Below are 26,430 nucleotides of genomic sequence, written 5' to 3'. Positions count from 1 at the left end.
CTCAGGGGCATTCCTGCCCTAGGGGGATCCAAAGCGAATTCCTACAAACCAAGACGCGAGGCCTTCTCGGTGGAACGCTGCCAGGTCGCACGCGGAAGAGCACGTCGCTCAGTCCGAACTTTGTACAGGCTGTTAGGCTTTTCGTTGCAAGTTAGGTAGGCTCCCCAGGGACGCAGGGGAGGGGTGCTCCAGGGCAGCTCCCAGGCATCCTTTGCGGCCGCCCAAGCCCTCCTCCTTCACCGCGGTCTTCTGCACAGGACGTGCGGCAGGCTGCTTCACACCGGGCGGCGAAGACCAGGTAGAGCGCTCTGCGCTCAGAGGGGAGGCTAGAGCAGCGGGACGAGCCCACCACCGCCCGGCCTGGGAGAAACGCTCGGGCGAAGCAGGCGTTCGAGGGGCGCACAAGGGGGAATGGGAGAAGTATGCAGGCTCTCCCCCCACCCCCCGCCCCCCCGCAGGTGCGGGCGGCGCAGCATCTGGGCGCAACTTCCCGACCCAGCGCTGGGCGCACGTGGCCGCAAGAAGGCCATGGATGAGCAGCATCTGTTGGACGCCAGGCCCGGGGCCTGGTCTTACACGGGATGTCCGCGAGGGGATGGGGCTGGCTAGATTTCTGTGTCCCTGCCTGACTGAGCTGGCTGTGGAGAGCAACCATAACTGTCACGCCCAGAAGGGTCCTGGCAGTCACTGCGACCCCAAGAAGCAGCGGGCCTGTCGCCAGCTCTCTCTGGCCTCTGCCATCTGCCTGGTGTTCATGGCTGGGGAAATCACTGGTGGGTACCTAGCACGCAGTTTGGCAATCATGCAGCCCAACTACTCACTGGCTTTGCCAGCATGCTCATCAGCCTCTTCTCTTTCTGGATGTCCTCCCGGCCAGCCACCAAGACCATGAACTTAAGCTGACAGCGAGCTGAGACCCTGGGAGCCCTGCTCTCTGTGCTGTCCATCTGGGTCATGACTGGGGTACTGGGGTACCGGGCAGTGGAGCCGCTGATCTCTGGGGACTGTGGACTGAGGGAGGACCATGCTGATAACTGCGGCTGCGCTGTGGCCATGAACCTCATCATGGGGTTGACTCCTCAGCAGCGTGGCCACGGGCATAGCCCACACCAGCCGGCAGCAGGAGAACCCGTGTCCGAGCTGCCTTTATCCACATGACAGGAGACTCGCTGCAGAGCTTGGGCGTCCCGGTGGTGGCCTGTACTGTACACTTCAAGCCAGAGGGCAAGTCCGCAGACCCCACCTGCACCTTCCTCTTCCCCATCCTGGTCCTGGGGACAGCCTCGACCATCCTGAGAGACATGACCCTGGTGCTAATGGAAGGGACCCCCAAGGGCGTGGACTTCACAACTGTTCAGGACCCATTGCTGTCAGAGGAGGGGTGGAAGCCTTGCACAGCCTGCACATCTGGGCGCTGACTGTGGCCCAGCCCGTGCAGTCGGTCCACATCACCATCGCTCAGAACGCAGATGCCCGGGCTGTGCTGACAGCCAGCACCCGCCTACAGGGCAAGTTCCACTCCCACACCATGACCATCCAGACCGAGGGCTACTCTGAGGACAGGAAGGACTGTCAGGCACGCCAGGAATTCTCACACTGACTGCCTGGCCAGGTGCCAACTGCAGCATGAACAGGACCTGCAAATGGCAAGCTGAGTGTCCCCCAGGCCCAGCCAGGACTCTGTTTACCCTGGCTGCATTATAAACCAGGTCCCTCTCCTGACCTTAGCTCCATGGTCAGTGTGGAGGAGCCTTGCCCACACCAGAAACGAGGCTCTTCCCCTTCCTCCCCCATTTGACTACAGTCAGCCCCAGATGAGGACTCAGCCAGTACAAAGCCAGTATGACCCAACTCCTCCAGCTCCTGGGTCCGTTCAGGGCGGAGCTGGGTTGGGGCCTGACCCTCAGCCAATGCTCTTACCACCAGCCTCAGGGAAAGGCAGTGAGGCACAGTGACTGGCCAAAGGGCCTGCCTGCCTCATTTCCGTCTTTCAGTCTGTCTGGCCTCTGCCTTAAGAATCTGTAAAGAATCCTGGGGGCAGAGCCCCCTCCCTCTGCCTCTAGCAATGATTTGATTTAAGGAGGCCCTGGAGTTTGGGGAGTTGTGAGACAGGCTAGTGAGGGAAAACAAGTGGAATAGGGAATCTGAGACAGTTGAAAGGCTAAGCCATTTACAACCATCTAATAAATCACAAAATCCTATCTTCCCTAACTAAGGACTGCTTAAAAGTAAATGGTTTACACTTCTCTTCCTCGACAGGAGGATAAACAGTTTAAGTCACCCTATTCAGGGAGATAGATAATAAAAACCCAGTTAGTGCCACTTGTGCCAACCACACACACAGACAGGTGAAGTCAGAGGAGTCAATCTCACTCCGGTGTGTCAGCTTGAGCTCCTCCCCTAAGCCCTCCCCTAAACCCCCAGTCCTTAAAACCCTCAACATGGCCCTGGCTGGTGTGGCTCAGTTGGTTGGAACATGGTACCGTACACCAAAAGGTTGGGGGTTTGATTCCGGGTCAGAGCACATACCTAGGTTGTGGGTTCGATCCAATGGATGTTTCTCTCTCACATCGATGGTTCTCTCTCTCTTCCCCCTTCCTCTCTCTCTAAAATCAATAAACACATTTTTAAAAGTTAAAAAGCAAACAAAAACCTTAAAGGATACTGAAGAAAAGCAGGAAAACAATAAAGAGAATGAAAATGAAATAAAGAATCTCTATGTTGAAAAGGCCTACCAGCTACTTAGGAAAATGGACTCAGAATGATAAACTGTGACACATATCCTAGTAGGGCTGTTTATGAAGAAAAAAAAACAACTGGGGGATTCTGGCAAGAAGATAAAATATTTCACAAAGGCAAGGGAATTACACAGCATCAGATTCCCCAAAAATAACATATAAGCACTACAAAGGTAGAGCAGAATTTTCAAGAAACTTTAGAAAATGTAACCCAAGGACATTATCCCCCGCCAAGCTGCACCTCATCGAGGACGGCAAAAAAGAGTTTTGGTATCAGTCTTGGTTTTGATTTTTTTTGGATTTGACACCAAAAGCAAAGACAACAAAAGCAAAAATAAACAAGTGAGACTACATCAAACTGAAAAGCTTCCGCACAAGTCCCAATATGCCAAGGTTGCGGGTTCAATCACCAGTCAGGGCACACACAAGAATCAACCAATGAGTGCATAAATAAGTGGAGCAACAAATCAATGTTTCTCTTCCTCCCTCCATACTTTCCTCCCTCCCCTTCCTCTCTAACATCAATAAATAAAAAAATTAAAAAGTGTCTTCATGGAAAAGAAAACCATAAATAACATGAAAAGACAACCTACTGAATAGGGGAAAATATTTACTATTCATATGTTTGATAAGGGGTTAACATCCAAAACGTATTTGTAAAAACGCATAGAACTGAACAGCAAAAACTCCACAAACAATCCAATTAAAAATGGACAGAGAAACTGAATAGACATTTTTCCAAAGAAAGCATACAAATGTACAACAGGTGTATGAAAAGGTGCTCCACATCAATAATCATCAGGGAAATGCAAATCAAAACCAAATGAGATGTCGTCTCACACCTGTCAGAACGGCTGTCATCAAAAAGACAAGAGCTAACGAGTGTTAGTGAGGACGTGGAGAAAAGGGAACCCTTGTGCACTGCTGGAGAGAACGTCAAGTGGTACGGCCACTAAGGAAAACAGTATGGAGTTTTCTCAAAACCTTCAAAATAGAGCTGCCATACAATCCAGCATTTCCATTTCTGGGAATAGATCTGAAAGAAACAAACTCACTCTATGGAAACAGACAGCTGCACCCCCGTGTCCACTGCAGCATTTACAATAACCAACACATGAGAAACAACCTAAGAGTACTGAAGATGACTGGATGAAGAAAATGTCACACATATATTCACATACACATGAAAATCCACAGGCCCAAGATGGCATCACTCACGCTAAAAGCCCATGACACCAAACCAAGATTTAATTAACCTCATCTAATAGTCTAATAGCAGTTTCAAGCTTTCACAGAAATGTAATCTTTTTCCCCCTTTTTATTTATTGGGGTGACACTTGTTAACGAAAGTGGTTTTCAGGTGCCATTCTGTAACACACCACCTCCGGAAATGTAATCTTAGTCAACCAGTCCGGAGTTTCCTGGTCGAGCACCAGTAATCTGTCACACACGCCCTCTCCAACCCCACAGAAAGAAGAGGCAATCTGCATGAACTGCCTATTCCCATTCTCTTCTCCCCCCAAAAGATGTCCAGGCCCCACACTAATCCTTTCTTTTGCTAATAGCTTCCTTGTCCCACCCTCGTCCCTATAAAAACCTGCCCTTTGGGACAGCCCCTCAGAGCATCCTTCTAGCTGCTAGACAGGGTGTGGCCCAACTCATGAATCACTGAATAAAGCCAATGTGATATTCAAGTTCACTTGGTTGAATTTTGTTTGTTTTAAACATGTACATGTTTAAGAACATATACACACAGTGGAATATCATCCAGCCATAAAACGGAAGTCCTGCCGTTTCCAGTACCATGGCGGTCCTCGAGGGCATTATGCTACATGAAATAAATCAGAGAAAGACAAATGCTACATGATCTCACTTACGTGTGGAATCTAAAAAAACCGAACTGAGCAACGGCAATCAGACTGGTGGATGCCAGAGGCGGGGGAGTGAATTGGGTGAAAGTGGTCGAAAGGTAGAAACTTCCGAAAATAAGGTACGGTATGGGGACGTAATGTACACCACGGTGACTACGGTTAGTATGTTATATTTTATATGTTACATGTATTAAAGTTGGTAAGGGAGTTAAATGTCTTTAAATATGTCAGGTGAGGGATGTTTAGCTAATTGTGGTCATCATTTCACAATATACACATGTATAAAACCAGGATATTGTATACCTCAAACTCACACAATGTTGTATGTCAATTTTATCGATAAAACTAAAAAAAACCCACCCACTTTGAATATGGCAAAACTCAAGGGAATACTATGGATGTGCGGCCTTTTCCAGGACTCCGTTACAGGATGAGCTTCACACAAAGTAGACAGAATACAACTAAAAATTGGAAGGAGGGAGGAGAGAAAAGGAGGAAAGTAGAGTAAGACCACTGATTGTTATACAGGTGGGAGTCAAAGGATACCATTTTATTTATTTTTAGAGCTGGGTAAGGGAGGGAGAAACAGAAGGAGAGAAACATCTATGTGAGAGAGAAACACCAACTGGTTGCCTCTCCTACACGACCTGACTGGGGACCAAACCTGGTCAGGGAATCAAACCGGTAACCTTTCGCTTTGGGGGATGGTGCTCAACCAACTGAGCCATATTAGTCAGGCACGATACCATTTAAAACTGATAAAAAGTTAAGTAAGAAAAAGGTACCATTAGAATAAAGATATAAACCTTCCCAAATATCAAAAGAGATGCTTAAAAGAGCAAAGAGAACATATAGAGAAATACAGTAACTATAACATAATACACATCATAATGACAAATAGTACGTCCCATTATAAGTATATAATACACTGTATTTATGTCACATAGGGGTTGACTGACTTAATAAACAGTACTTAACACAACTGGTTATCCATTTGAAAAAAATATACAGAATATACCAACTGTCTTAAACTCATTCCTTTGAAAAAGAGAGAGGGAATGGCATGCAGGAAGTTTCCTGGGGAATGTTCTTAGGAGACACACCTGTAAGTGAGTGCGGGAGGCAGAATAGGGAATGGAGAGAAACTGGCCCAGTGAGGTCACAACTGGGGCCTCAGCTGACATCCATGGAGCTCTAGAGCTAGGATGCTCTTCAGAGTTGTCCAAAGTGGAGACTAGCTGGGTAGGTTTTATATCCCTGCAGCACTCAGTTCTCACGGCACTCCTCTGGGAGGGAGCACAACCTCGGGCAGGACAGTGTCCTGGGCCAAGGGCAAGTCCCAGTAAGGGATGCAGCTACGAGCCATCAGCATGAGGGTGCGGAGAATGCATATTCGGTTCTGAAGGGCAGGTCTGGGCAGAGTACCAGAGTACCCACTACAATCAGAGCAATGAAAATTAGGTAATTCATTTCGGCCACTTCGCTGTACATCTGAAAATGGTGTGGAAGGGTATTGGATGTAAACTGTGGTTGAAAAGTAAAACTAAATTAAATTTTAAAAAATAGAGTAACATCCACAACATGGATGAACCTTAAAAATGTAATACTAGGTTAAAAATATTTATATACACACACATATATACCCAACATGATTATGTTTACATAAAGTTACGGCATGCAAAATAATATATACTTCTTAGAGATGTACAATTAAACGTAAGAATATAAGAAGCGCGTGGGAGCCCTGGCTGGTGTGGTTCAGTGGACTGAGCACCAGCCTGCGAACCGAAAGGTTGCCGGTTTGATTCCCCGCCAGGGCACATGACTAGGTGCCCAGTTGGGGGCATGCCAAGAGGCAACCGACTGATGTTTCTCTCCCTCTCTTTCTCCTTTCCCTCGCTCTGAAAATAAATAAAGTTTTAAAAAGTTATTTTAAAAAAGCAGCCAAATTTCTCTTCTCCATGTGAGAGAAGGAAAGCATTTGAGCTGGGGAAAAGAGAAGGCTTCAGCTACATGTTGCATTATATAAGCAGAGTTACAGGTTACACACACTTACTTATTTGTGTATCTCAGCTATAATAAACATTCAAGTCAAAAAAAAAAAGGAAAACAAATCAAGACCCATCTGTTAAAACAATAAGCTGATAAACTATTAGCAAACTTAATAAGAAAAAAAAATGAAGAAAGCACAAATACACAGCATATGAAAGGATAAAAGGAGAAAAATACCACAGAACCAAAAGAAATCTAAAATCATAAAAGCTATTTTGTTCCGCTTGGGGCAAATAAATTGAGAACTGGATAAAATGGATAATTTTCCAGAAAAATATGTTACCAAAACTCCTCCAGAAGAAACAGAAAATCTAAGCTGACAAGTTACTACAGAAAAAAATAAAGTTGTAAAAGGGCTGCCCATCTAACTAGCAACCAGGGCCACATTCTCTCTCAGGTAAGTTCTACCAAAAAGCAAAAAAAAAAAAAAAAAAAATTTGTTTTCATTATGTAATAGTTAATTTTTAAAAATAATTATTAATTTTAACTAGTCATGTTTTTAATCAAATACTAAAATATACTTTTAAAGGACTTGACAAGATTTTAAATGCACCCATTATAAAATACAGTCTTGCTAAATTCTTGTTATAAATGTTTAATGAAAGAGAAAACAGTATTGTCTCTTTCCTCCGGCGGTTTCTTAATTTTACCCTTGTCACTTCATTTCTGCACGCAGTCATCAGTTAGGGGCACAGATGGCTCATCTGTCTTTGCGAGAGACAGGGCAGAGGCATGGCGAACAGGGGAAAGATGTGTCGTATCTCACAGCTTGTAAAAGTTCTCTCTTCACTTACATCAATTTTCTTAGGAAAACAGGAAGCCAGGTCACTTGTTAAGTAAGAACTAGGGAGAAGATGTTAGAGGTTGGAAGAGAGAGAAGATCTGAAATGGTCCTCCGAGGGGTGTGGGGGAAGTTGAGGGACCAAGCAAACTTGAAATAAGCTTTGGGTAGCATGTGGAGTAATACAAACACCAAGTACTGATTAGACGAAATGTGGACTGTGGCCTTATCAGGAGTGGTATATGTGTGTGGGAGGAGGCAAGGAGATAAAAAAGATCCAAGTAGAAAAGAGCCATAACAGAAGGGCTCCAGACACTAAAAACGTGCACTTTGTATAAAAAGAGGGGAATACTCAATGAATCAGACGGAAGAGCTAAATGGTTTTCTCTTAAAGGGAGTGAATTTTATTTTTAAATCTGGTAGAACTAGTTTATTCTTTATATGCATGAATAGCTTTGATAAAAATAAAGTCTGAAAACAGCATTTGAAAAATTAAAAAGGAATAGTATAAGGGAGAAAAGAAAGTATATACCAATTTGTATATATTACACATGTAGATATGTTATATGTTTAGCTGTTTGAATAAATAATGTGTTCGTTTAAAAACAGAGAAAGCGATGAATATTTAATGAGATTATACTCATATTTTATGAAGAATGCATATAGAGTTTTACCAAATGCCCTTTCAGCATCTATGCATATACTTCTCACTAAGCATTTTTTAAAGAAACTGTCCTGTTAAAGAAAAAAGCAAGGACATCTATTATGATCATTCGGCATTATTATTTAATATTGTTCTGCAAATACCAGCCATGTAATTAAACAAAAAATAGTAACGTAAGTATATAAATTGGAACTGAAGAGGTAAAACTACCATTATTTACAAATGGTTATGAATGTTTACAGAGAAGCCGCGAGAGAATCAACGGATTCTCTTTGAATTCCGCAAGAGAATTCCCTCATTCAAACAAGGAGGGAATTGAGTGCTATGGCTGATAAAACTCATACTCAGAAATCAGTAGCTTTCTTGTTAAAAATGTCATCTAATAACAACTAGTTAGAAGGAATCATGGAAAAATCACTCCATTTACAGTAGCAATGACAATAAAAGAAATTAGGAAGAAACTCAGCGAAAAATGTATGGGGTAAAAATAACTGGGAAAAAAAAGCCAAGTTCTTAAACAAAATACAAAATCCTAACAATATCAACTGCCCCCAAATTAATCTACAAGTATAGTGTCTCACAAAATTAACAATATCTTTTCCTTCTAATTAGATCAACTGATTCAAAGTTAATATGAAATGTAAGACCTAAAACTATAAAACTCTGAGAAGAAAACATTGGCAAACAGTTGCGTGAGACTGGATTTGGCAATGATTTTTTTGGATATGATGCCAAAAGTACAGGCAACTAAAGGAAAAAACAGACAAATGGGCTGCGGGAAAATGTGACTTTTGTGCATGAAGGCGCTGTGCACAGAGTAAAAAGGCAAAACACAGAATGGAAGAAAATATTTTAAATGATGTATCAGATAAGGGATCAAAATATGAAACATTTAGAGAACTCTTAAAATTCAACAACAGAATTCCAACAAACACTCCGATTCAAATATGGGTAAAGAATTTGATAAACATTTCGCCAAAGAAAATTGTAAGTGGCCAATAAGCACATGAAAAGATGGTCAACATCACGACTATTGGGGAAATGCAGATCAAAACCACAATGAGACACCACCTCCCACCCGTTAGGATGGCGACTATCAAAAAAACAGAAAACGAGTGTTGGTGATGACGTGGAGAGACTGCGACCCTTGTGCAGTGTTGGTGGGAATGTAAAATGGTACAGCTACTATGGAAAACAGCATGGCGGTTCCTCAAAAAGTTAAAAATTAAAAATACAATTACCACATAAGCCGGCAATTACACCCCTGGGTACACACTCAAAGGAAGTGAAGCCAGGGTCTCGGGGAGGTCCTTGCACACCCCTGTTCAGGAAAGCATTGTTCACAACGGCTAAGACACGAAAGTAACCCAAGTGCCCCTCGACTGATGACTGGATAAGCAAAATGTTGTCTATGCACACCACGGAATGGTACTATTCAGCCTTAAAAGGAATTAAATTCTGACACGTGCGACAACAGGGGTGCACCTTGGGGACAGTATGCTAAGTGACATAGCCAGCCACAAAAAGGGCAAATACTGTGCGATTCTACTTATATGAGGTAGTTAGGGTGGTCCCAAGCACAGAGACAGAAAGTACAGCAGAATGGTAGCTGCCAGGGACTGGGGGACAGGGCACGGGAGTGGGGGTTACTCTTTAGCGGGGAGACATTCAGTCCCACAGGACGGCAGCGGCGGTCGCACAACATTATGAGGATACTTAACGCCACTGAATTTTACACTAAAAAAGTGATTAAAGTGATCGATGTTATGTGTGATTATTATAATATAAAAATTTCCTTTAATGGACAGAAAATAAAGTAGGGGAAGAGCAAGGAAAAATAAGTTTATGTGGAAAAATAAGCAAGAATAGCCACACAAATTCTGGAAACATAATCTAAGGATTAGCCCCACCCAATTATTTAAATAAGTTATAAAATTACAATAATTAAAGTATTATACATGCTACATGAAAAGGCATACAGCTTGATGAACTAGAAAAACAAGCCCAAGAACAGCCCCAAATCCATAACAAAATTTAGTAAGTATCAGAGTTCAATCAGTGGGGTATAATTGGCTTAGGTGGGTTATTCCAATTAGCAGCATTGAGAACTGAGCAACCACCTGAAAAAAAAATTAATTGGAGCCATATTTTACTCCTCATTCAAAATAAACTTCAGGTGGATCAAATAATTCAATGCAATTTTTTAGGTTACTGGAAGAAAACATGGGAAGTAGACTTTTCAATCTGTGTGTGTGGAAAACTTTTCCACATCCAAACCCAGAAGCCATCAAGGGGAAAACACTGATATGAGCACAAATCGGTGCATATACATACACACCTATGTACTTTTTCTTTCATTTAAAGAAAACACCTCGATGCAAATCAAAAATCAACCGGGAAAAAAGTATTTGCAACTCACATTCTCAGATAAAATTTCAGGAACAGTTTTTCAAAAGCCAGAAGATGGCGGTATTCCTTTATTCCAGTCTCCCTGGTACCAATGGCTAAGCCTCACCCTTTGTCGGCAGGAACCTGTTTTTCCTCCTCTTTGGGTCTCCTTACGCTTCTCCATTCCCTCCTATATTTACCTACCCTTCTGCTTCTCACCTGTGATATAAAACTAAAATAAACACTAGTGGAAAGGGAAGAGAGAAGAAATCCTGAATTTATAACAATACTATTTTAAATGGATATAACTAAAAAGTATATGATTCTCTTTGTTAAATATGACCACTGGTTTACATCCATCCACTCCTGAAACCACTCTAAAATGATGCTAAAGGGCTAAAAAAGGATAAACTCACCAAAAAAACACATATATAAAGAAAGGAGACAACAGCTGATGAGGGAGATAAATATAACACTTTTTGAAGCCAGATAGAGGATTGCTCAGTGGTAGGTAGTTGGCTTGGTAAAATCGAACAAGCCAAGGCCACGCACGTGAGGGCAGGTTAGGGTACAAAACCAGTAAGAAGCCAGCACAACAGAAAGGCTCAAGAATCCGAGGGTATGAGTCAGGGTTAGTCTGAAAGTAGGAACACTGGTTAGACGTTTGTAAGGAAGAGTTTTCACCCAGAAGCCTGACCATGTATCCAAGAAACTGCCTCTCCCGTACGCCAGTGAGAGGCAAGTGTTTTACTTTCTTAACACACTGCACCAGGCAGGATGTGCGAACCAGGTAGGTACACACAGGGGTTGTCTGTCACACCATACCACAGAGAGATTAAATGAAGATTTACATGCTGAGCAGTGGACCCCCACCTCTGTTCCTCAAATCAGCTTCCAGAACACAGGCCAGTCAAACAGGGGGCAAGGACATTCCTCCAAGGGAAATCTGACCCAAGAGAAAAGACCTACAGACACTCCATCACTTTGTGTTAAGATTTGCAGTTAAAGAAACAAACTCACAGACACAGAGGACAAACTGATGGTTACCAGATGGGAGGTGGGTTGGGGAACTGGGTGAAAAGGTAAAGAGATTAAGCAGTACCAGTTGGCAGTCACAAAACAGTCTCGGGGATGTAAAGTACAGCCTAAGGAATACAGTCGGTATATTGTAATCACTATGCATGGTGTCAGGTAGGCATGGAACTTATCAGGAGGAATCATTCGCAAGTTATATAAATGTCTAACCACAATGCTATATGCCTGAAACTAATACTATCGAATGTCAAATCTAATTGAAAATTTTTTAATTAAAAAAAAAAGACTCGTAGTTAACAACTCCCCGTGGACAAAGTTTTTACTCAGCTTTTTACTGCCTTACTCTTTAATCTGAGCAGATGGCCCAAGTTTATGGAACAAGTGAGGGAACTCTCAGTTATGAAATGAAGAGACCAAACTTACAAAACAGGAGTAGACTAAATTAATAAACAAAATAGAAGGAAGAAAAGAAAGGAAAAAAGGGAGAGGGAGAGAGAACAAGAATGCAAAGGAAAGGTAGGAAATCACCCACAGAGTAGAAAAGTTTTTGAAAAATTGAAAAAAATTATAACACCAATCTAGAAGGTCCAACTAAAAAGGAATTCCAGAAGAGGGAGAGTCAAAAAAAAAAAAAAAAAAAAGGGAAGGAAATGATACCAAAAAATGACATTTTTGTTTTTGGCAACATAGTGAACTAAATGATGTATAAACTTTATCTTAACGTAACATCTACAAATGTTGAATAAATTAAAATAAATACTCTTTCAAATGCTAAACTCACAAGAAAACAAAACTTTCTGCTCCAACATTGTTGTCAGTAACAAAAAAATAACCCAAACTTTTGGCTTTTAATGGCTTTAACGTGACAAGAGACAAGGCCTTGGGAACCACGTGAAGTAATAGAGAACTGGAATTGAGGTTCGCACCTCCCTTTACACATTCCTACTGAAAAAATGAACTAAAGGTGTGTGTGGGGTTGGGGGGCAGGAATCAACCACCATCAAAGAAAAGACAAGAAGATGTCACTATTTAGCTCTAGACTCTGGAAGTTAGAGGAAAAAAAGGATCTTCCGAAAATCCGCAGATTCAGCCCTTCCTCGTGTGGTTCCCTGGATTGAGTGCCTGCCGGCCTTCTAACTGAAAGGTTGCTGGTTCAATTCCCGGTCAGGGCGCCTGCCTGGGTTGTGGGCCAGGTCCCCAGCTGGGGGCGTGTGAGAGGAAGCCACTGATGAATCTCTCTGACATTGCTGTTTCTCTCCCTCTCTTTCTCCCTCATTTCCCCTCTCTAAAAGTAAATAAACAAAATCTTTAAAAAAAAAATCCTCAGTTCAGATATCACAATGACCTCCAATAAAAAATAAAGCAAAACAAAAAACAACTCACCCAGACACAGTAAATCTAAAAATAAAGAGATCTTAAGAGCAGAGAATAACACCAAAGATTCAAGGAACAAATTTAAAAAAATAGACAAATAGGACTTCAAATTCAATGTCATTAAGTTTCTTTCTATGTTTTCTTCTTAGCTCTTAAAGTTTAGGGCCTCAATTCACTGAGTTAATTTTTGTATATGGTATAAAGTAAGGTCCAACTTCACTCTTTTTCATGTGGATATCCATCCAGTTTCCCGAACATCATTTGCTGAAAAAACTTTTTTCTCCTTGGCACCCTCATCGAAAATCATTTGCCCACGTATGCAAGAATTTATTCTATTCTATTAAATCCTACAGGGCTGTTATATTCCACTGATTGACATGTCTGTCTTCATGCTGATACCACACTGTTTGATTAATGTAGCTTTGTAATAAGGGCTGAAATTGGGAAGTGTAAGTCTTCCAGCTTTGTTCTCTCTCAACACCGTTCTGGCTGCTCGGGGTCCCCTCAGAAGCTATATGGATTTTAGGATGAATTATTCTATTTCTGCGACAACAACAAAAAATCGTTGGGATTTGATAAGGATTTCACTGAATCTGTATATTACTTTGTGTAGTATCGACATGTTAACAATACTGGTGATTGCAATCCATGAACACAAACTATACATTTATTTGTGTCTCCTTTAATTTCTTTCAGCAATGCTTTGTAGTTTTCAGTGAACAAGTATTGCCTCCTTAGGGAAGTTTACTCCTAAGTATTTTACTCTTTTTCATGATATCCTAAGTGGAACTGTTTTCTTAATTTCCTTTGCAGATTATTCGCTATGTTAGTGAATTGAAATACAACTGATTTTTGTGCCGACTTTTTTATCCTGCAACTTCGCTAAATTTGTTTATGAGTTCTACAAGATTTGCGGCCCTGGCCGGTGTGGCTCGGATGGTTGGAGCGTTGGAGCACCACCCACCACCCTACAAACTGAAAAGCTGCAGGTTTGATTCTGGCAGGGCACGTGCCTAGGTTGTGGGTTTAGTCCCAGGTCAGGGCACCTACAAGAGGTGACTGATGTTTCTCCCTCACATGGATATTTTTTTCTCTCTTTCCCTCTCTCTCTCTCTCTCTCTCTCTCTCTCTCTCTCGTTCCCTTCTCCTCTCTCTAAAACCAGTGGGCATGTCTTTGGGTGAATATAAAAAATAATAATAAAATAAAATAAATAAAAGATTTATGTGTGTAGAGTTTTTAGGATTTTTACATATCAGACATGTCTGTAAACAGTAATAATTTTGGTTCTTTCCAATCTATATGTCTTTTATTTATTTTTCTTGCCTAATTGCTCTGGCTAAGGCTTCCGGTACTGTGTTAAATAGAAGTAGTGAACGTGGACATCCTTGTATCGTTCCTGAATTTAGAATAAAAGCCTTCAGTTTTTCACCACTGAATATAATGGTAAAAATAATGGGCTTTTCATATAAGGCCTCTATTATGTTGAGGTAGTTGCCTTCTACTCCTAGTTTGCTGAGTGTTTTTATCATGAAAGGGCATTGAATTTTGTCAAAGTCTTTTCTGCATCAATTGAAAAGATGGATTTTTTAATAAGTGGAGCTGGGTAGTCATTTTGAAAAAGATAAAATCAGATGTACATCTCACACCACACAAAAAGAATAAATACCAAGTGATTAGAGATCTAAATGTAAAAAAATGGAACCAGGCAGCCATTAACCTAACCAAGTGATGAATATGAATATCGCCAATGATAAAATGTTAATCAGCTTAACAATAACCCACAACCTTTGGACCAACTACCAATGATAAAATGTAACAACGTGATGAACCCCTTGATACAATGCCCTGTGAAAACGCAAAGACACAACATTCTTTATTTGTGTGATATTTTTACTAAAAAGCCAAAACCACGGTCCAATCAGCAACAACAATGGAAAAACCCAAACAGAGGGACATTCTGAAAAACATTTGATCGGCACTCTTTAAAAGTGTCAAGGTCACACAACAAAGAAAAATGGAAGGTTATTAGAGAATAGAGAGGACTAAGGAGAGATAACAGTTAAATGCGATGTGGGAAACTGAGTATAATCCTGGAACAGAAAAATGTCATTAGTGAATAAATTGGTGACATTCCAATAAGGTCTGGAGTTCAGCCAGGAACACTGTACCGATGTTAATTTCTTGTTCTCCATAATCACGCCACAGTTATGTAAAACGTTAACATTAGGGGAAATGGGCTGAGGAATATAATTAAACTCTGTACAACTTTTACAAATATCCTAAAAATCTAAGAAGAAGCCTAAAATTAGTTCAAAATAGCAAATTTTTTAAAAAAGAAATGAAGCAATAATTATATCATTAACCAACAATTATTAAGTATCTAAAAGTAGATACCGTTAAAGGTGGTTCTGCCAATTCATGCTGCTAGAAGTCAACATAGTTCCCTTGGGGGAGAGGGGGTCACCTCAAAAGGGACTGGGGTGCTAGTAATGGTCTGTTTCTGGATCTTGGTGCTGGTTACACAGATGTTATTTAGTGAGTAAAAACTGAGTGCAATTTTTAAATCTATCATTTTTCAATTAAAAACATTTTTTAAACATGGTTTTACATCTGGAGAGTGGGACTGAACATATCAGGAAGACTTTTACTCCAGAAAATTCTGAAATTGGTAATAGTTGAACATTAACCCAAGAAGTCAGAAAGGCAAACGGGACCCTGAGCCCAAAAGAATCCAGGAAAGCACAACTGGCCCACGTTACTTCCTCATCCTTAGCACCTGCTCTTTTTACTCCTCGGGAGGAGATGCGGGATTTGTGCAAGATGACCAAGGGCGAAGACCGAGAGTAGGGAGTGTCTTAATTGGGAACATCAGACAGTAAGGTTCATACACAGTAAGCACAAGAGAAGGTAAACTGTCAGAGCTTACATATTGAACAGAAAAGTTTTAGCAAAGACTGGTTACTTAGGACATAGGTAGACTATGCAAAATTCAGCAAAGCTGCTTAGTCGCAACATGAAAAATTGATGGTGGGCTGAGAATTACTCTCCCCTTGAGTAGTTAAGATGATTAAAAAAATAAAAAGTTTTACATAAATTAGTAAGTCAAATTAAGATCATAGTTCTATGTTTTCACTCAAGGCCATTCTGAGTCGAATTGCTTTTTTCCAAGGTGAAACACTGGAGCAAATTGTACACGAAAGGGAAGTATTGAATAAGTCAGAAACTTTCGCTGCTGAGACAGCCAGCCAGTCGAGCTCTGCTGTGCAGTTTGCTGGAACGCTTCCGTACACTGGCATATCCAGAGGTAAAGGGGAAGGGAAAAAACCCTTCTGTGCTATATTTCCTCTTTGATAATAAGATATGTACTATCATTCTTATCTTCAAATACTTATTTTCTTGTTGCATACTGAACTTAGCTGACATAGCCACACCGCTGTTGGTGACAACATCATCAGCCACAGCACCTTTGATGGAAATACGTGGTGCTCCTGCTCTGTGACTAACAATACATGCCACTATTATGTACTATTATACATACATACATACATATGTATATACATATATATATATATTTATCTTTTTTAGTGAGCGAGAGACATCGATTTGTTGTTCCATTTATTCATGCATTCACTGGTTGGTTTTTGCATGTGCCCTATGTGGGGATTGAACCCACAACCTTGGTGTATCAGGGCAACATTCTAACCAACTGAACTACCAGCCAGGGCTTTTATTACACGTTTATCCTTCCTGTTTTCTTTGGAACACTTTTAGCCAATTTTTCTCTTCTTTCATCACAACTTTAAGATTTGACAACACTTCATTATATTTTCTTTTAGCTTACATATGTACATTTAATTTTTCAACAAGTCAAAAGGACAGGTAAGCATATAATATACACCTTACAATAAAATTAAAATACTTGTTACAAACAAGTTAGGTTAACATCTTGAGTCCGTACTTGTTTCTATTTGCGGTAAACCAGTCAGTACATAACAGATTCACACAGTGAGCTCATAGTCAGGATTTAACTAGTTAACTGAAACACAGCGGAATTTAAAATACCACGTACAATGCACAGAAATGATCTATTTTTGAAGTTACAGTAAACAGTGCCCCTAGTGAGAGGAGGATCAATTAAAAACAAAGGTTAATTTTCAAATCGCTCACATATTTCAGTGAATTCACCACACTTTAGATAAAACAAAAACTGCACTAGAAAGACCCAACTAAGACAATGCCCTGAAGATTTTGGGGTTCCTGCATGAATGCTGGAGGCCTACGGCGGTACTTCCCTGTCACACAGACTCATTGGAGCTCCAGCTCCGCCACCACTGTCTTTCCGATCGCAGTGAAAGCGACTTGTGTCCATAACTACAAAATGAAAAGCCATAAATCCTGCCTTGTACACTTTGGGGAGGGTTACTGGAGACCCTTATCACATCGTAGGTGTTTGATGAAGGGAGAAGCCATTAGAAATCCATAATGAATATGAAGTACTCAGATTATGGATCTTTATCTTGTTACTTAATCTGGCAAATGTTTTGGGGGGGTATTTTGTTTTTACATTTTGTGGGTTACAGAGGAACAGCTTCGTAAACAGATTTTCACTTTTTTTCAATGAGCTGCTTTATATAAAATAATCTATTTACTTACTACGTTCTCTCTCATCTTGGAATTTCTGTTATGGGGAAGAAGGGTTTTGTATATAGCGACCCCTTTCTAAAAAGTATTTTCTTTAGCATTAGTTTCACATGCTTCAGATTAGTGTTTCAGTATCTTGAAATTCATTCTTCTTTTATGTCTAAGAGAGGAAATCCAACTGTCTTGAATTCTTTACCCAGAGTGTAACTTCAGCTCAGAAAACTAATAACTCAGAAGTGATCTTTCTCAAAGCTGTAGTATGTGAAAGTCAGACCATCCCAAGAACACTATCAAATCTGATACAGAAGCAATAAAATAATTTGACTTGGGAAGAGGGAATACTATTTTTTAGTTCTTTCAGAGAGAGCTCATTAATTAAAACATTTGGCCACTTTTACATTGTAATTAACTAGTTCACTAATTACGTTAGCAAGCCTTTGCTCAAACTTGCCAAGGTCATTGAAGAAGTTTTTACTACTAACAGACAGAAAGTCATTCGGCTATGAATTGGAAAATAATCCAACATCTGCTAACACCTAAATAAATATCGGTACCCCCTAATGGAACCGTGCATTATAGCATTTTCTAGGTTTAAAACAACTCACTGATAGTACTGGACTATTACAGTATTGAGTTTTCTTTGATGATGTTTTCACATTACTTGTTTCCACAGTAATCCTGCTCAAAGTTGCCTTCCCGAGCTCCAGCTCTGAGCTGAAGCTTCAAAGCAACAAAACACCTCTATACAAACCATGAATTTGTTATATTTTAAATCTAAACAGCTGCATCTACCCCACTCACCTTAAAGCTTCACTAAACATTTCACTTTAAAAAGAAAATAAGACAAAGACCTCTGACTAATGATTAGCAGTTCGGTACCTTTACTGAAATGGGATGATTCTCTTTGCCTTTTGTTTCTCCATTTTTACAATTATGAAATAAGCTTAATAAGTTGTCTTGTCTGACATATTATCTGTCCAAAGTTTTTATTATGACAGCACAAATATTTTGAGAGATTAACAAGGCTCATGCTTCTTTTTCCATATAATAATCAAGAAATTCATATTGTAAATGATTTTTTAATTTTTTTATGTATTGATTTTTAGACAAAGGGAGGAGGGGAGAGAGTGAGAGGAAGAGAGAAATATCAGTCTGTTGTTCCACTTATTTATGCATTTATTGGTTGATTCTTGTATGTGCCCTGACTGGGGATCAAACCTGCAACCATGGTTGATTGAGACCACACTCTAACCAACTGAGCTACCTGGCCCGGGATGTAATGGATCTTTATTAGATAGGAATTTAAGCTGCCCTTATCCACCTCTCTCTCAACCAAAATAATTCTCTTGTGAAAGTCTGTATTTGAAAACTACCAGTTTTAAAGCTTTTCAAGTAAGTTTTTCAAGATCAAAAATAGTTAAGTACTCATGGAAAACTTTCTAAAATAATTTTTCTGACCACTATTGTTAATTTCCACAAATTATTTTCTTTTAAGATCTATGTCGAGTGATTATTTTTACAACAACCGTGACATAGTATGTCTTGGAGAGCGTGAACTTCATGGGAAAATTGTAGGCAGAATGTTAACATCAGCAGGTATTCTACTGCTTTTCATTTATGATGGAATTTTTCACACATATTTTCATTCATTCTTAGGATGCCTGCACAGGCAATGTATTCTGTTACCTTCAAATCTCATTTTTCAACTTAAAAATACATAATCAATATACTCAAAAATTTTTCCTTTTGTGAATACTTTAGAACTAAAAATGTATCAATCAGTGCAGAATTATTGATCTGACAGGTTTTCCAAACTGTATTAACCTGGAAATCCTTGTACCGACTGCCACTTGTTAGTTGTATATGTCCCCATCACCATTACCATCCTCTCTCTCTCCCTCGCCTTCACACAGCACTGAACAAACCCTTCTCTTTTACGTGTAGTTTTAAAGCACACCACAATATCAAAGATGCTATGAATGAAAACTTTAAGATTTTTTTAGTTAAGTTTTATTCATCTCATGCAAGAAATACATAGAATTTTTAATGAAAGTAACTTTTAATAATTTTAATGTAATTTAAAGACATTTTTACAGTGGAGTACGTCACTTTTTTCATTGTCCACTCTCATGTGGAATGGATTGTAAAAGAGAAGTTAGTGCTCCGAGTTTTGATTAAACATGTTATTTTAGCAGTTTTGAAATACATATTATTTTTCCATATTTATACGTTGGTTATTTTACAAGTTGATTTTACTTAAAAAAAAAAAACTAAATTAGTCACTTTAACAAACTCATTCTCCAACAACATATTTGTTGTAAAAGGAATCTGTGTAATAAACTTTATGCTTTTGAATAATTGATTTAAAAAAAAGATTTTTGACGTCTCCAAACTACTTTCCCCTATTTTTTCCCTGCACTTAGAATTCTTTACGGGCTATGTCATACCGCTTTGTCAACTCTGTCTGACACAGTGAGCCCTCCCTACCTGTCTGCTGACTCACACCAAGACCAGCTGGTGGGGAGTCACCACCTCTCCATCCTACTATCTGGCTGATAGTTCATAACCTCCCTTAAGAACAAGGAAGGTGAAGGGGACAGGAGGACTTGAATTTAGAAGGATGATAAACAGAAAGCAGAATAAGGGAGTTGGAAAGTACTCAAAATAAAAATCTAATTAGTTCATTACAGATTATTCCAATGGGGAGGAAAGACATTAAGAGATACATGCATTTTAAAAACAAAGATGACTCTAGCCCTGGCTGGTGTGGCTCAGTGGATTGAGCACTGGACTGCAAAGCAAAGGGTCGTCAGTTTGATTCCCAGTCAAGGCACAAGCCTGGGTTATGGGCCAGGTCCCCAGTAGGGGGCGTGCAAGAGGCAACCACACATTGACGTTTCTCTCCCTCTCTTTCTCCTTCCCTTCCCCTCTATCTACAAATAAAATAAATAAAACCTTAAAAAAAAAAAAAAAGGAATTATCGCCCTGGCTGGTGTGGCTCAGTAGACTGAGCACCGGCCTGTGAACCGAAATGTCACTGGTTGGATTCCTGGTCAGGGCACATGCCTGGGTTGCAGGCCAGGTCCCCAACTGGGGACGTGCAAGAGGCAACTGATCAACATGTCACTCGCACATCAATGTCTCTCTCTCTCTTTCTCCCTCCCTTCCCCTGTCTCTAAAAATAAATAAATAAAAACCTTTAAAAAAAAGAATTATCTTAAACAAAAAAATAAAAACAAAGATGACCCTGGCTGCAATGCTTAAGGACTGGAGACAGAAAACGACTGGAAGAGGGACTGGAGGCCCAGACCGCTGCTAATGGCAACAACAGTAGGAATGGAGAAAAATGGATGTGGATTACCTCTTTGCTTCAAGAATCTCTGCCAAGAACAGTTCTCTTCGGATTGGATGGGTGGAACAAACATCAGTATCCTGCCCAAAATAGACATTGGATAAATTTAATCAGTGAATTAATGGACACCAATGCTCACTATGGAGGAGAAAATTTAAGAGAACCCCTAACTCCTCTAAGAAAATCTTCAGCAAGTTATAGAGCTCTAGATGAAACTTCTGTGCAGCTGCTGGCAATTGTTCAGAAACCATAGAGAATAAGAGAAGTTGCTAGAAGACTGAAACAGGAAAATACAGTACTGTTTTTCAAAAACAGAGAAAGGGGATCCTCCCAACATATGATCAGTAAAGTTAATGTAACTCTAGACAAGATCTAAAACCATTACGGAGCAGTTTGTGAGCACAGAAAAAATAAAAGCAAACATATGCTCTCGGACACCAGTGCAGGTCCATGAAAGACAAGTAATGACAGCTTAACGTGCTTTTCCTGACAATTTTTGAATTGACAGGATTTCAGAATTGAACTATAGAAAAGTGCCTGGGTTTTAGTAAGGCAATTGTTAAAGTTCCTTATAGATTCCTTGTGAAAACTTAGAAATATTTGATGGGTAATAATAAATTAGCTGCATTTCTAATTGGCTGAAAACTTGAACCAAAGAGTTTTTTAAAAATATATTTCATTGATTATGCTATTATAATTTTCCCAATTTCCCCCCCTTGTCCTCCTCCACCCAGCCCTGCACATTCACTCAGGCAATCTCCACAGCATTGTCCGTGTCCATGGGTCACGGGTCACTTGGTTACTTTATTTCCTATACTGTACTTATACACCCCATCACTGTTCTGTAACTACCCATTTGGACTTCTTAATCCCTTCACCTTTTTCACCTAATTCCCCACCCCCCTCCCATCTGGCAACCATCAAAATGTTCTCTGTATCTATGTTTTTGTTTCTGTTCTGCTTGTTTATTTGTTTGTTTCCTTTTTTCTTAAAATATTTTATTTATTTATATTTAGACAGAGAAGGGAGGGAGAAAGAGAGGAAGAGAAACATCAGTGTGTGGTTGCCTCTCACACACCCCCTACTGGGGACCTGCCCCTCAACCTGGGAACGTGCCCTAACTGGGAATCCAACCAGTGACCCTTTGGTTTACAGGCCCACACTCAATCCACTGAGCTACACCAGCCAGGGCTATTTTGTTTTCCTAAATTCAGCTGATAGATATGTATTTATTGCCATTCTATTGTTCATATATTTTTTCTTCTTCTTTTTTTAAAGAAAATGCTTAAACATTTCATATAACAATGGTTTGGTGTTAATGAACTCTGTTAGGTTTTTCTTATCTGGGGAGCTCTTTCTTTTTCAGACTTATTTATTTTTAGAGAGAGGGGAAGGGAAGAAGAGAGGGAGAAACATGGATTGGCTGCCTCACACCGCCAACTGGGGACCTAGCCCACCACCCAGGCATGTGCCCTGACTCAGAATCGAACCTGTGACTTTCCGGTTCACAGGCTGGGGCTCAATCCACTGAGCCACCCACACCAACCAGGGCTTACCTGGGAAGCTCTTTATCTGCCCTGTAATTCTAAATGACAGCTTTGCTGGGTAGACTAATCTTGTGTAGATCCTTGCTTTTCATGACTTTGAATATTTCTTGCCAATCCCTTCTAGCCCACAAAGTTTCTATTGAGAAATCAGCTGACAGTCTTATGGAATTCCCCTGTAAGTAACTGCTTTTCTCCAGTATATTCTTCTGACTGGATCCTTTTTACACTGTTGAAGTGATAAATTCCTTAAGCATCCTTTTTTAAAAAATGTATTTTATTGATTATGCCAGGGGTGTCAAACTCATTTTCACCAGGGGCTAATACATCAGCCTCATGGTTGCCTTCAAAGGGCTGAATGTAATTTTAGGACTGTATAAATATAACTACTCCTTAACTAGGGGCAAGGAGCTCGGAGCTGCCGCCCGGTAGAAACAAGGCGCAGGGCCGGATAAAACAAGGTGGAGGGCCGGATTCGGCCCTTGGGCCTTGTGTTTGCCACCTGTGTCCTATAGTATTCTTAACCTCCCCTTGTCCATTTTCTATTTTCTCCCCTGTACATTTCCTTTTATTTCACTTTTCATAGACTTCATCTTCCCCTCTATTTTGCAACCATACTCAACCAATTCTGTGAGCATCCGGATTACCAGTGTTTTGAACTGTGCATCTAATAGGTTGGCTATTTCTTCATTGCTTAGTAATATTTTTTCTGGAGCTTTGGTCTGTTCTTTCATTTGGGCCTTTTTTTTTTTTTTTTTTTTTTTTTTGTCTCCGCTGCCTGCTATGTAGCAAGGGGCGGACAGAGCCTTAGGTGTTCGCCAGGGCAGGGCAACTGGTCTCTGCATTGTGGAGCTATATGTGGAGAAGCAATCAGGGAACAATGCCGCTTGCTCTACTCTCCGCTGGCTTTCAGTCACTTCTGCTGCTACCCACAAGCAAATTGGGCCCTTCTGGTGCTGATTCCCAAGTGGGTGGATCTGTGTACATTCTAGGACCCTGTGGGCCTCTCCAGTGAACTCTCCTGTGAGGCTGGGAGTTTCTCCTGCTGCCGCCTCAATCCCCACAGCTGTTTTCAGTCAAAGGCTTTGAGGCTTTATTTTCCCTGGGGTGCAAGGTCTGGCTCCCTCCCCAGCTGTTCCTCCCGGCTTATGTACGCTCAAATGTGGGCCTGCCTGCTCTGCCAGCCACCACCTTGTCCAGTCCACCAGCCGTCTCCTTGCCAGGAGTCCTCTCCGCCCCACTGCCTGTCTCCGCCCCTCCTACAGTCTGGATGAATGTTTCTTCTGTAACTTCTTGGTTATCGAACTTCCATACAGTTCAATTTTCTGTCAGTCCTGGTTACTTTTTGTCTTTAAACTTGTTGTTGTTCTTTTGGTTGTGTGAGGAGGCACAGTGTGTCTATCTACGCCTCCATCTTGGCTGGAAGTCTCCTTGAGCATCCTTATAAACAGTGTTTTGAACTCTGCATCTAGTAGCATGCTTGTCTCCATTTTGTTTAGTTCTTTTTCTGGAGTTCTGTTCAGTTATTTCATCTGGGCTGTGTTTGTCTCCTCATTTTGGCAGCCTCCCTGTGTTTGTTTCTATGTATCAGGTAGAGCTACTATGCCTCCCAGGCTTGTTAGAGTGGCCTAATGTAGTAGGTGCCCTGTGGGGTCCAGTGACACGGCCTATTACCCAAGCTGGGTACCTGAGGGGTGCCCACTGTGTGGACTACGTTCACTCTCCTGTTGTGTTTGTGCCTTGATTGCTTGTTGGCCCGTCCAAGGTCAGCACCAGATGTGTTCTGTCCAGGGTAACACATCATAAGCTACAAAGTGATCTGCAGCTGGCTGCTACTTGTGCTGGGCTTGGAGGTGCCCAGGTGAGGTCATGCTGTACCAGGGGTGTCCAAACTTTTGGCGTCTCTGGGGCACACTGGAAGAAGAACAGTTGTCTTGGGCCCCACATTAAATACACAAACACTAATGAAAATTGATGAGCAAAAATAAAAGGTTTTAAGTAAATTTACCATTTTGTATTGGGTCGCATTCATAGCCATCCTGGGCCACAGGTTGGACACCCCTGCATGTAAACCAAGGCTGGCTGTTGCTAACGCTGGGCCTGGGATGACTTAGTGAGAGGTATAGGGCTCACTGAAGTCAGATCTGCTCGTTCGAGAGAATTTAGGAAAATCTGAAGCGTGGGCCAAGACAGGTCACTCATTTGGGAAAGCAACTAGAAACAGCTTGGGTGAGCCTGAAAGTTGGGTGGGACAGGGCCTCAGGGAATCACCAGGGTGGGGCAAACAGTGTGAGCCTGGTTGATGAAGTCTCAGACCTGGCAGCCCCACCCCCACCCATGGGCTCTGTGACTCTGTGCAGGGAGAGCTCAGAAAGGGAACAGTGGCCTCTACCAGCATTTCTGTCTGGGAGAAAGCTGCCTCCCAGCTCTCACCCTGATGCCAGACAATTCAGTTCCTCCACGTATGGCTGGCACCTTTCAAGTTGCTGCTCCCATGCTGGAGCTCAGAGGGAGTGAGTCTATAAGTTTTTCATGGGCCCTTTAAGAGAGGAACTGCCAGGGAATCCAGCAGTTTCTGCCATTCATAGCCTCAATCCTCGCTGGATTTTACAGCCAGAAGTTATGGTGACTTCTCTTCCTGAGACTAGAACTGCGGGCTTGGGGGCCTGGTATGGGGCTGGGACCCTTCACTCCTGAGATATCCCTCCCAATTTTTATCTGCCACACGTGGGTGTGGGACCAGCCTATTTTGCGTCTCCGCCACTCTTACCAGTCTCAATGTAGTTTCTTCTTTAATTCTGTAGTTGTAGGACTCCCATTCAGCTTGACTTCTGATGGTTCCAAATGATGGCTGTTCTATAGTTTAATTGCAATTTTGATGTGGTTGTGTGAGGAGGCAAGCCATGTTTACCTACTCCACCATCTTCAAGTGTTTTTTTTAATTAAAGATTTTATTTATTTGTTTTTAGAGAGAGGGAAAGGAAGAGGAGGAGAGAAACATCATTGTGTGAGAGATATATCAATTGGTTGCCTCCTGCACGCTCCCAACTGGGGACCTGGCCCGCAACCCAGGCATGTGCCCTGACTGGGAAGGGAACTGGTGACCTTTTGGTTCGCAGACCAGTACTGAGACACACCAGGCAGGGTGAGTTGTTTTCTTTGTGTTTTTTGTCAATGTTAAAAGAGGTCTCCAGCTCTTATTCCTACCTAGTTAACATTTTAATAGATTTGCATGAAGACAATGTCAGCATTATCAAACTTATAGTTTATTAAATCTATGGACAAATAAATAAGCCTATTTACTGAATGACCAAATCAGGATTTTGTTTTTAAGTTGTGAACAAAAAAGGGTTTCTATGGAAAGTTACTTGAGAAGCTGATCTGACCACAAATTCCAAAATGGGCAGGTCTTGGTGAGTAGTCACCTCCCAGGCATGTAACTTTTTTAGTAAAAAGTTTATCTTTGACTTAAGCAAGCCCTGCCCCTTGTTTCTAAGCATGGAGGTTAATACATTTTTGAAATGCCTGTTTTCAGATCCTTCAAGGAACCACCCTCAAGAAAGCACATAATCTTTTAAAATACCTTGTAATCTAATCCCTACCTTGCTTTCTCCCACCATCATGCAGTCTTCCCTTCCTTCACTCCTTAGTTCCAAAAGCATAAAAGAAGCTGCAAATGGCCATTCTGGGAAGTATTTTTCTATGTTTTGAGATCTTGCTTCTAGACTTATCCTCTGTTTGGCTCAAATAAATTATAAAAATTCTCTACAGGTTTGGACAGTTTTACCTCAAAAAGGCAACACACCAGAACGAATCTGGTAAGATAAAATTTAATACAGATAAATGGAAAGTCCTACCAAAAAAATTCTATTAAGGAATTGGAAAAGCATGAGTTAAAAGGTGGAAGAGCATGGACAAACAACCCGAGAATTTTAGCTGATTACAAAATCAATAATAAAAGGTAACATACATAGCACTTAAATGTCAGG

General features: G+C 41.1%; 1 protein-coding gene and 1 pseudogene across 11 annotated transcripts in view; one reads left to right on the top strand and one right to left on the bottom strand.

The window, feature by feature from the left end:
* Positions 1-26,430, bottom strand: part of TFDP2 (transcription factor Dp-2) — a 163,437-nt gene that overhangs the window by 131,664 nt on the left and 5,343 nt on the right. For 5 of the 11 annotated variants that reach the window (XM_053929283.1, XM_045192090.2, XM_024556729.3 and 2 more), the window contains exons 2-3: positions 20,907-20,977; positions 2,530-2,606 (exon numbers count right to left, since the gene is read on the bottom strand). The exons of 1 other annotated variant lie outside the window; for it this stretch is intronic. The gene's annotated coding sequence lies outside the window, so the exon portion shown is untranslated. The remainder of the gene's footprint in view (positions 1-2,529; positions 2,607-20,906; positions 20,978-26,430) is intronic. 5 more of the 11 variants (XM_053929284.1, XM_045192091.2, XM_053929288.1 and 2 more) reach the window with 2 other exon arrangements.
* Positions 412-1,660, top strand: LOC112301056 (proton-coupled zinc antiporter SLC30A2-like; annotated as a pseudogene).

The sequence above is a fragment of the Desmodus rotundus genome, chromosome 8, assembly GCF_022682495.2.
Source record: "Desmodus rotundus isolate HL8 chromosome 8, HLdesRot8A.1, whole genome shotgun sequence".
Classification (NCBI taxonomy): domain Eukaryota; kingdom Metazoa; phylum Chordata; class Mammalia; order Chiroptera; family Phyllostomidae; genus Desmodus; species Desmodus rotundus.
This window is presented reverse-complemented; position numbering and strand designations above follow the sequence as displayed.